This window comes from Salmo salar, chromosome ssa01 (assembly GCF_905237065.1).
Source record: "Salmo salar chromosome ssa01, Ssal_v3.1, whole genome shotgun sequence".
NCBI lineage: Eukaryota > Metazoa > Chordata > Actinopteri > Salmoniformes > Salmonidae > Salmo > Salmo salar.
In genome coordinates this window covers 140,130,425-140,142,553 of record NC_059442.1, presented here as the reverse complement: position 1 = coordinate 140,142,553, position 12,129 = coordinate 140,130,425, and the positions used below count along the sequence as shown (strand labels likewise).

Below are 12,129 nucleotides of genomic sequence, written 5' to 3'. Positions count from 1 at the left end.
GAATATGTCCGTAAACACACCAGCCAGCTGGTCTTGCGCATGCTCTGAGGATGCGGTTAGGTATGCCGTCTTGGCCGTCAGCTGTGCGAGGGTTAACACGCTTAAATATCTTACTCACGTCGACCACAGAGAACGAGAACCCACAGTCCTTGGTTGCAGGCCGTGTTGGGGGTACTGTGTTATCCTCAAAGGGGGCAAAGAAGGTGTTTAGCTTGTCTGGGAGCAAGATGTTGGTGTCCGTGACGTGGCTGGTTTTTCCTTTGTAGTCAGTGATTGTCTGTAGACCCTGCGGTATACGTCTCGTGTTGGAGCCGTTGAATTGTGACTCCACTTTGTCTCTGTACTGACATTTTGCCTGTTTCATTGCCTTATGGAGGGAATAACTACACGGTTTGTATTCAACCATATTCCCAGTCACCTTGCCATGACTAAATGCGGTGGTTCGCGCTTTCAGTTTTGCGTGAATGCTGACATCTATCCACGGTTTCTGGTTTGGGTAGGTTTTAATAGTCACCATGGTAACGACATCCCCTATACACTTCCTGATGAACTCAGTCAACATATCCCAGTCCGCGTGATAAAAATTATCTTGTAGCATGGATTCCGTCTGGTCAGACCAGCGTTGAATAGACCTCAGCACTGGTACTTCCTGTTTAAGTTTCTGCCTATAGGAAGGGAGGAGCAAAATGTAGTTGTGATCTGATTTGCAGAAGGTCGGGCGGTGGAGGGCCTTGTAGGCATCTCAAAAAGGCGAGTAGCAGTGGTCTAGTGTTTTCCTAAACGAGTACTACAGTCAATGTGTTGATAGAACTAAGGTAGCTTTACATGAATCCGCTTTACAAGGGGTGTAAAGCCTAACTGGAAAACATGAGCAGCACAAGAGTTTCAAATTTGGGCAAGATAATTTTCACCATAAAAATGCACCTTTATAATAAGCATTACATGCATAATCACATTTGCTGTCACTTTTGATAATGGTGTTTTCCCATTGATGGAACATTATTATAGCCTACTGCCATCTGCACATTTCTGCGCTTGGAATGTGAAGAAAAAGCCAAATAGTTTATCAACATTTTAAGCTTAGTGTAGTGTTAGCTAGCTACATAGTTGTCTTTGCTGTCTTTGTATCTAAGATAATTGTGTAGTTTAGAGTAATTATCGAGGTTAACTAGCCAGCTATTTTCGTCCGCCGCGCCGCGCCACTTTTCTCCTACTAAGTCAACACTGCTAGCTAGCTAGCCAACTTCTACCGACTAGCAGCACTGTAAAAACTAATACATTACAACGGAACGATTTGATTAGTGTAGTGTTAGCTAGCTACATAGTTGTCTTTGCTGTCTTTGTATCTAAGATAATTGTGTAGTTTAGAGTAATTATCGAGGTTAGCTAGCCAGGTTAGCTAGTGTTAGCTAGCTACATAGTTGCCTTAGTTTCAGTGCTACACCTTACCATGATACAATCGAGGTTACCTAGCCAGCTACACTTTCAAACAAAGTCAACAACGCAGCCACTGCTAGCTAGCCTACTTTACCAGCCAGCAGTACTGTTTCGTTTTAGTCAATAAGTTGTCTTTGTCATAGTTTGTCATAGTTTGATAATTGTGTAGTTTAGAGTAATTATCGAGGTTAGCTGGCCAGCTGTTTTCGTCCCCTGCGACGCCATTTCCAAACCTAGCCAACTATTACCGACGAGCAGCATTGTAGAAACTAAATACATTACAAAGGAATGTCTTGATTAGTGTTATGTTAGCTAGCTACATAGTTGCCTTTGTATCATGATAAGGTGTAGTACTGAAACTATCGAGGTTACCTAGCCAGCTACACTTTCAAACAAAGTCAACAACGCAGCCACTGCTAGCTAGCCTACTTCACCAGCCAGCAGTACTGTATCATTTTAATCATTTTAGTCAATAAGATTTTTGCAACGTAAGCTTAACTTTCTGAACATTCGAGATGTGTAGTCCACTTGTCATTCCAATCTCTTTTGCATTAGCGTAGCCTCTTCTGTAGCCTGTCAACTATGTGTCTGTCTATCCCTGTTCTCGCCCCTCTGCACAGGCCATACAAACGCTTCACACCGCGTGGCCGCTGCCACTCTAACCTGGTGGTCCCAGCGCGTACGACCCACGTGGAGTTCCAGGTCTCCGGCAGCCTCTGGAACTGCCGGTCTGCGGCCAACAAGGCAGAGTTCATCTCTGGCTATGCTACCCTCCAGTCCCTCGACTTCTTGGCGCTGACGGAAACATGGATTACCACAGATAACACTGCTCCTCCTACTGTTCTCTCCACGTCTGCCCACGTGTTCTCGCACACCCCGAGAGCTTCTGGGATCCTCATCTCTTCCAAGTGGACATTCTCTCTTTCTCCCCTGACCCATCTGTCTATCGCCTCCTTTGAATTCCATGATGTCACAGTTACCAGCCCTTTCAAGCTTAACATCCTTATCATTTATCGCCCTCCAGGTTCCCTTGGAGGGTTCATCAATGAGCTTGACGCCTTGATAAGTTCCTTTCCTGAGGATGGCTCACCTCTCACAGTTCTGGGTGACTTTAACCTCCCCACGTCTACCTTTGACTCATTACTCTGCCTCCTTCTTTCCACTCCTCTCCTCTTTTGACCTCACCCTCTCACCTTCCCCCCCTACTCACAAGGCAGGCAATACGCTTGACCTCATCTTTACTAGATGCTGTTCTTCCACTAATCTCATTGCAACTCCCCTCCAAGTCTCCGACCACTACGTTGTATCCTTTTCCCTCTCGCTCTCATCCAACACTTCTCACTCTGCCCCTACTCGGATGGTATTGCGCCGTCCCAACCTTCGCTCTCTCTCTCCCGCTACTCTCTCCTCTTCCATCCTATCATCTCTTCCCTCTGCTCAAACCTTCTCCAACCTATCTCCTGATTCTGCCTCCTCAACCCTCCTCTCCTCCCTTTCTGCATCCTTTGACTCTCTATGTCCCCTATCCTCCAGGCCGGCTCGGTCCTCCCCTCCTGCTCTGTGGCTCGACGACTCATTGCGAGCTCACAGAACAGGGCTCCGGGCAGCCGAGCGGAAATGGAGGAAAAGTCGCCTCCCTGCGGACCTGGCATCCTTTCACTCCCTCCTCTCTACATTTTCCTCTTCTGTCTCTGCTGCTAAAGCCACTTTCTACCACTCTAAATTCCAAGCATCTGCCTCTAACTTTAGGAAGCTCTTTGCCACCTTCACCTCCCTCCTGAATCCTCCCCCCCCCCCTCCTCCCTCTCTGCGGATGTCTTCGTCAACCATTTTGAAAAGAAGGTCGACGACATCCGATCCTCGTTTGCTATGTCAAACGACACCGCTGGTCCTGCTCACACTGCCCTACCCTGTGCTTTGACCTCTTTCTCCCCTCTCTCTCCAGATGAAATCTCGCGTCTTGTGTCGGCCGGCCGCCCAACAACCTGCCCGCTTGACCCTATCCCCTCCTCTCTTCTCCAGACCATTTCCGGAGACCTTCTCCCTTACCTCACCTCGCTCATCAACTCATCCTTGACCGCTGGCTAAGTCCCTTCCGTCTTCAAGAGAGTGAGAGTTGCACCCCTTCTGAAAAAACCTACACTCGATCCCTCCGATGTCAAAAACTACAGACCAGTATCCCTTCTTTCTTTTCTCTCCAAAACTCTTGAACGTGCAGTCCTTGGCCAGCTCTCTTGCTATCTCTCTCAGAATGACCTTCTTGATCCAAATCAGTCAGGTTTCAAGACTGGTCATTCAACTGAGACTGCTCTTCTCTGTGTCACGGAGGCTCTCCGCACTGCTAAAGCTAACTCTCTCTCCTCTCATCCTTCGAGACCTATCTGATGCCTTTGATACTGTGAACCATCAGATCCTCCTCTCCACCCTCTCCGAGTTGGGCATCTCCGGCGCGGCTCACGCTTGGATTGCGTCCTACCTGACAGGTCGCTCCTACCAGGTGGCGTGGCTAGAATCTGTCTCCGCACCACGTGCTCTCACCACTGGTGTCCCCCAGGGCTCTGTTCTAGGCCCTCTCCTATTCTCGCTATACACCAAGTCACTTGGCTCTGTCATATCCTCACATGGTCTCTCCTATCATTGCTATGCAGACGACACACAATTAATCTTCTCCTTTCCCCCTTCTGATAACCAGGTGGCGAATCGCATCTCTGCATGTCTGGCAGACATATCAGTGTGGATGACGGATCACCACCTCAAGCTGAACCTCGGCAAGACGGAGCTGCTCTTCCTCCCGGGGAAGGACTGCCCGTTCCATGATCTTGCCATCACGGTTGACAACTCCATTGTGTCCTCCTCCCAGAGTGCTAAGAACCTTGGCGTGACCTTGGACAACACCGTGTCGTTCTCCACTAACATCAAGGCGGTGACCCGATCCTGTAGGTTCATGCTCTACAACATTCGCAGAGTATGACCCTGCCTCACACAGGAAGCGGCGCAGGTCCTAATCCAGGCACTTGTCATCTCCCTTCTGGATTACTGCAACTCGCTGTTGGCTGGGCTCCCTGCCTGTGCCATTAACCTCTATGGGCTAGGTGGGACGCTAGCGTGCCACCCGTGGTGCACTCCATCAACAGCAGGTGCATTTCAAGAGCGGCAAATTTGAATCCAAATAAATGTCAAAATTCAAATTTTTCAAACATACAACTATTTTACACCCTTTGAAAGATAAACATCTCCTTAATCTAACCACGTTTTACGATTTCAAAAAGGTTTTACGGTGAAAGCATAAATTTAGAGTATGTTAGGACAGTACATTTACAAGAGTTGTGTGTAATGTTTTGTCAATTCAAAGACAGGGTCACCAAAACCATAAAACCAGCTAAAATGATGCACTAACCTTTTACAATCTCCATCAGATGACACTCCTAGGACATTATGTTAGACAATGCATGCATTTTTAGTTCTATCAAGTTCATATTTATATCCAAAAACAGCGTTTTACTATGGCATTGATGTTGAGGAAATCGTTTCCCTCCAATAACCGGCAGTCAAGTCAGCACCACAAATTAAATAATTAAAATTAGAAAACATTGGTAAAATATTATATTGTCATTTAAAGAATTATAGATTTACATCTCTTGAACGCAATCAACTTGCCAGATTTAAAAATAACCTTACTGGGAAATCACACTTTGCAATAATCTGAGCACTGCGCCCAGAAAAATACGCGTTGCGATACAGACTAGACGTCATGTTGGGGAGATCTAAAATCGAAAATACTATGTAAATAATCCATTACCTTTGATTCTCTTCATCAGATGTCACTTCCAGGTATCACAGGTCCATAACGAATGTAGTTTTGTTCAAAAAAGCTCATCATTTATGTCCAAAAATCTCCGTCTTGTTAGCACATGATCTAAGCCAGCCGGACTTCTCGTCATGAACGAGGGGAAAAAATATATTTACGTTCGTTCAAACATGTCAAACGTTGTATAGCATAAATCATTAGGGCCTTTTTTAACCAGAACATGAATAATATTCAAGGTGGACGAATGCATACTCTTTTATAACGTATTGGAACGAGGGTACCCAACATGAACTCGCGCGCCAGGTGTCTAATGGGCCATCATCGTTCCATGGCTCTTGTTCGGTCAGATCTCCCTCCAGAAGACTCAAAACACTTTGTAAAGGCTGGTGACATCTAGTGGAAGCAATAGGAAGTGCCAAAATATTCCTCAGCCCCTGTGTTTTTCAATGGGATAGGTTTAAAGGTAATACAACACATCAGGTATCCACTTCCTGTCAGAAAATGTCTCAGGGTTTTGCCTGCCAAATGAGTTCTGTTATACTCACAGACACCATTCAAACAGTTTTAGAAAATTTAGGGTGTTTTCTATCCATATGTAATAAGTATATGCATATTCTAGTTACTGGGTAGGAGTGGTAACCAGATTAAATCGGGTATGTTTTTTTATCCAGCCGTGTCAATACTGCCCCCTAGCCCTAACAGGTTAAACCCCTACAACTCATCCAGAACGCCGCAGCCCGTCTGGTGTTCAACCTTCCCAAGTTCTCTCAAGTCACCCCGCTCCTCCGCTCTCTCCACTGGCTTCCAGTTGAAGCTCGCATCCGCTACAAGACCATGGTGCTTGCCTACGGAGCTGTGAGGGGAACGGAACCTCCGTACCTTCAGTCTCTGATCAGGCCCTACACCCAAACAAGGGCACTGCGTTCATCCACCTCTGGCCTGCTCGCCTCCCTACCTCTGAGGAAGCACAGTTCCCGCTCAGCCCAGTCAAAACTGTTCGCTGCTCTGGCACCCCAATGGTGGAACAAGCTCCCTCACGACGCCAGGACAGCGGAGTCAATCACCACCTTCCGGAGACACCTGAAACCCCACCTCTTTAAGGAATACCTAGGATAGGATAAAGTAATCCTTCTAACCCCCCCCTTAAAAGATTTAGATGCACTTTTGTAAAGTGGTTGTTCCACTGGATATCATAAGGTGAATGCACCAGTTTGTAAGTCGCTCTGGATAAGAGCGTCTGCTAAATGACTTAAATGTAAATGTAGGCTAAAAGTTCTGATCTGTTGTTTCAGCCAAATTACGTAAAAAAGTGTTTTAGATGCTAGTGGTTGTATTAATTTGAGATCTATCGCATCCCACAACTGTCCCAGACTATGGAGTATTTATTTATCGCACAGAATAGAATAGGTGAACTTTTGTACTTTGGGGGACAGTAGATTGACATAGGCTAGTGCTTTTGCTGTTCGTTAGGCCTACTCATTTTGTTGGCTAATGAAAAGTAAATGTTGACAGTTCTTCCAGTATCTTCAATATGCACTTCGGATATGGATAAGGGCGTGCACAGGTGTGTCCCTGATGTGTCTGTCTTCACTTGTAGCCTGTGAGAAAGTCCTGATCACGTGATTGAGAGCCATGTGAGTGAGAGGTGCTTTGGAGTGTGCAGCTCTCAGGGAGAAGTGCACAACGCAGCACTCCGGGCCAAGGGCACAACAGCCACTGGCCGCAAAAGGCATTAATTGTTTTAGGGTGCATTACGGCCACAGACAGGGGATGCCACCGGGAAATTCGAGGCATTATCAAGTGCATGTCAAAATGTGAATGAGAGATGTGTGTACAGCCTGTGCAAAAAACAAAGCAGAACTCATGCCTTTTTAAGCAACTTTTTTCCAAATCATCAATAGAGTCATGCAGCTTTACAATGTACTAAAATCAAAACATATAGCCCAACGTTTGTAGAACAACTGAAGTTATATTAATAACTCTAAATTAAGCATATAGGAGGACCTATTTCTTTGTTAACTGTGCACACTCCCTCAAATCGTTTGGAGAAAATATAATTTCTATTTTATTCAGCTTTGTTCAGTTGTATTCTTCATTCTATAAAATAATGCCACGGAATTCTAACCAAATCTTGTCTGCAAAACTAGTGTAGCCCACAGCCATTTGGCATAGCCAGATCAGGACCTAACATAAGGACAACTCAGAGTATGCTATTCTGTTCTTCTGAAATAGACAACATTTTCTTCATATCATGTTTCTTTAGACCTGTCTAAAATAAATAATGTATTTATTGTGAAGGTGTAGGCTATATTACATGGATTTATTAGTATTTTTAAAATGTAGATGTTCCAAAGGGTCTGCATCAGTTGCGTGTAGGCCAGTGTGGAAGCCAGGAGATGCTAAATGTGTTTGTTAGTTAATGGTCAATTACCGACAATCACCAGCTGACAAAAATGTTTCTGACCCCCGCAGCCCACAGTGTGGCAAAAACAATTCTGTCCTGACAAGACTTCAAGCACAGAATCTGAATATAGTCTACATTAAATGTGTATGTCATTCCCGTCAACTCTGTGCCTGCAAAGTAGTGAATGTTCTTCCAAATGTTGAATATACTGTATGGTGTCACACACACATTCATGGTTTTCCAATGCCACCCAGCGACTCTCGAAATATGAGGACATATACACCACCATCAGTGTTGATGAAGCCCCTCTGAAGATATTAAAACTCTCTGACACCAGATGGCTTGCAATCAGTGAGTATGTCAATCGGATACTTTAACAGTATGATGAGCTGAAACTGCATTTTCAGATCACCGAAGACAGTGAGAGATAATATGCGGCAGAGCTACTTTACCAGATGTACACTGACCCAGCCAACTTTGTGTACCTGATGTTTCTGCAGCCAATTGTGGGGGAGAGTTGAACAAGATCAACAAACTTTTCCAGCAAGACTCAGCCAATCCAGGAAAACTCTGAAAATCAGATCTAATTACATTCTACTGCTTTCTTGTGGAGCAAGTCATGGCGCCACAAGAATTCCACACCTGGAGCGAACTCATGGAATTCGACTTGACAGATGAGATTCGCCTGCCGCACGAGACTGTGGACTTCGGGGTTCAGTTCCGCCTTGCCCTCTCTGAATCCAGAGGAATAGACCCACAAATAGTAGAGGACATGAAAAGCTGGTGCATAGACAACATGGTAGTTCTGACAAGGGAGATCAAGAAGAGACTTCTGGATAACAACAAACAGTTGGAGGCACTCAAGTCTCTCTCCCTGAGCATTGTGCTCAGTCACGTCGAGATGATTTCTCCTTCTTCCCTCTCTTCAAAGGAGATCCTGGAAAGGCTGACCGACAATGGAGAGTGATCCACACTCAAGAAGGGTCCAACAAAGAAGACAGTAAAATAGAAGGGTTCTGGTTAGAGGTGGCTAAACAGACTGATGCTGTGGGGGAGAAAGATTTTCAGGAACTTGGAAATGTTGCTCTCTCCATGCTTTCTTTGCCAATCAGCAATTCTGTTGTTGAATGTGACTTCTCCCAGATGGCATTGATAACAAACAAGCTGAGAAACAGAATGCAGGAAAGATCCCATGAGAACATCATGAGAGACCGAGCCCACATGCAAAGGAACAACATATACTGCCACAAATTCAGGCCGTCAGCAAGGATGCTCTCATTTTTCACCACTGACATCTACTCAGCACAGCAGGCTGAGGTAGATGAGGACAACCCTCTTATCTTAAAGAAGAGAGGAAACATACTGTAAACAGTTCAATTTAATTTGAATAGTTTGGATCTGTGGAACAAAAAAGGACAGAGAGAGACAGACAGAGTGGCAGTTCACAGCAGGAGGAGAGTGCTCTGTATACGGGCAGGGAGTTTGCTAAACACAAGAAAAAAGCAGGGTGAGTAACTTTTAAACGCTTCCTTCAGTCGTCTGTCTGTAAAGTTTCATTCCCCCTGTTTCTCTAACTCATCCCTCATTATATCTCTGTATGTTCCTCTACTCTCTGTCTCTGTTATGTAGTGATGGGGAATGGCAGCAGCACCAACTTGTATGGGGAGCACCAGCATGTACCTCGTTTGGCCCCCCACTGGCTGGAACCCTGTTGCTGAGTGACCCCTAAAGTCCAAGAAATGGCTTCAACCTGGTAGTGGGGCTCCTGGTTGGCCTAACCCAGCACTTTGTGGGTGAGCAGAACACTTACACACACACACATTTCCTTCAGTCGTCTGTCTGTAAAGTCTCATTCCCCCTGTTTATCTAACTCTTCCCTCATTATATCTCTGTCTCTTCTTCTAGTCTCTGTAGAGCAACATATAGGGAATGGCAGCAGCAGCACCAACTTGCATGGGGATCACCTCATCCTCTAGGTGGAGGGCTACTACCAAACCAGCACTACTGTTTTGGTGAGTACTTATCTCTAACTCCATTACTGACTATCAAATATAGTGTTGATGGACTGATTAACAGTAGAATACACTACCTTCATGTACTGCATCTCCTCTCTCATTAGTTGACATTTATTGTGAAATAAAAGTAGCCAAAAAGCAAACTGTTGGGGCTTTTAGATTTTTATACTCCAGTTTAAAGGAATGATTATTTTAGAGCAATGTGACTTGTTTTAACACTATTTCACAATGATTAACATTGTGTTAGCACCATGTCACAAGAATGTTTTCTGAAAAAAAAACATACCTCTTAACCATTCACTATCAGTCACTTCTATAGTTCAGATTAAATCATTTGGTGTGATGAACCAATTACAATGGGAGAAGTGCAGAGAAGCAATTTGAACATAGGTATTTAGATTGTCGTTATGGAGACAACTATTGTATAAATGTGCGAACTCCTCTCTTGCTGCTGAAAAAAAGGGCTAGTTTTCAGGCCTTGTGGGCAGGTTTTGAGTGGTCATTGGGCTAGAAATGTTAGCTTGACCTTTCAACACTGTCTGCTGACGTCGTGCTTGACTGCCACTTCTCCCTGGTACCTGTTTAGTAACAGTGTCACAACGTCAACTGAAGGTGGCACCTCTCCTTGTTCGGGCGGCGCTCGGTGGTCGTCGTCGCCGGCCTACTAGCTGCCACCGATCCTCTTTTCATTTTCTTTTGGTTAGGTCTGGTTTATGTGTGCACCTGTATTGTGTTAGATCGTTAGTGGGGGGGTTATTTAGTCTCTCTGTTTAGATTTGGGGATTGTGTGGGATTGTTTTTGTCTGGTTTGGTTAGGTTGGGGTTTAGGCATTCCCACTGCATTTTTGTGTGTTAAGGCAGACGAGTTTTCTGGGCTGCGCCCCTGCTCTGTTTTCAGGCTCTTACTGTTATTTGTATTTGCGCCCTGCCTTTCATGTTGTTGGCAGTTTTGGACTGTTGCCTATTAAAACGTGTGTTCACGGACCTTACATTTACATTTTAGTCATTTAGCAGACGGTCTTATCCAGAGCGACTTACAGTAGTGAATGCATACATTTCATACATTTTTTTCTCCGTACCTTGGTCTCCTGCGCCTGACTTCACCCCTCCTGCTGCTTTGAGTTCCTGACAAACAGTGTTTACTCGTCGGTCTTTCGTTAAGCGTTTGTTTTGTCTACTTTTCGGCCTGTTATTTTTGCCCACTTTTAGGCCTGCTGGAGTTTTGTGACTCTTATGACCTTGGATATTAGTGCTAGCTAGCTTCTTTGTTGGCTGTTAGCATATCTCTGTTTCTGGACTGCGCTGCTGTGATGACCTCCACCTGCTTGGAATCTTCCTCTGATCGATGGCCTCCTGTTTCACTGACCCACCTATGGATTATTGCCTTGGGAATTGAACTATTTTGGATTTCCCTCGCCATATACCTCCCTCTGGAATACCTATCGCATTACCCTCTTTAATTCTCCCGCAGTCCCGCCTCCCCCCTGCTTATTTACCAGCAAGCTCTATGGCATCTTCCATGAAATGCTTCTCTCCCTGGCTCTCACTCTGTTAACCCAGCCTCCACTCTTTTGCCATCACGTAAGCCCCAGACGTCAATCTCATTGAGTAAGTTTCATCTCTCTTTGCTTTTGCTCTTCTGGCGAAGGTTGTGTTTCAGATGTGTTTTGACTGTGGGTTCTGGTGCTAGCTGGTGAAAAGTAGGTTAGTTGGGCTCTGGCTTGTTGCTTTGCCAACCATAGTTTTGTGTGGATTTACTGAGGTTTTATTGGATCTTAATCACTGTCATACACCTGCCCACTAGCTCCTCCTGTTTCCTCTGGCCTGGATTACTGTGGTTAACTCCTCCCTGTTTTTTCCAGACCAAATACTATTCCCCCCATTGATCTTTGGCGTCTGAATAATAAATATCGGCTCTCCTCTGATGTGCGTATCCCTGTCCGCTCATCATGCATCCTACGTAGATGTCGCTACCTGCATCGTGGCTCACGTCGCAACTGGTCTGTCAAGTATACTACTGGTAGCAACATTAACGCTCTATGGTCTCACTCCAACCTGCTCCCAATCCATAATCTTGTACTGCTCTCGAACTGTAAACCATGACTGCCTACGCCCCCTTCACCCTACCACTATCCATAAACTCACCTCTGTCTCACAATACTAACTTTGCTCTCCTCAACACTTGATCAATGAACCAACAAAGTCCCCTTGCCCCATGAACTAATATCTGACAAGCTTGACTTTTTTCTCCTAACTGAAACTTAGCAACAACCTGGGGATTTATTTTCTTTTAACCAATCTACTCTTGCTGGTTATGGCTACCTGTGTCACCCCCGCTCCACCAGCCATGGTGGCGGCCTCACTGTATTGTACAACCCAAAATCTAAATAACTGAACTCTCTCACTACTGTCTCTTCATTTGAATACATTGCTTACAAATCATCTTGCTCAATGAACACTTACCT

The 12,129-nt window shown here is 45.2% G+C and overlaps 1 long non-coding RNA gene across 1 annotated transcript in view; it reads left to right on the top strand.

The window, feature by feature from the left end:
• Window positions 1–9,655, top strand: part of LOC106565898 (uncharacterized) — a 57,906-nt gene extending 48,251 nt beyond the window's left edge. Inside the window, exons 3-4 of the long non-coding RNA XR_001319757.2 lie at window positions 9,279–9,442; window positions 9,555–9,655. This is a non-coding gene — a long non-coding RNA (uncharacterized lncRNA). The remainder of the gene's footprint in view (window positions 1–9,278; window positions 9,443–9,554) is intronic.
• Window positions 9,656–12,129: the final 2,474 nt, after the last annotated feature.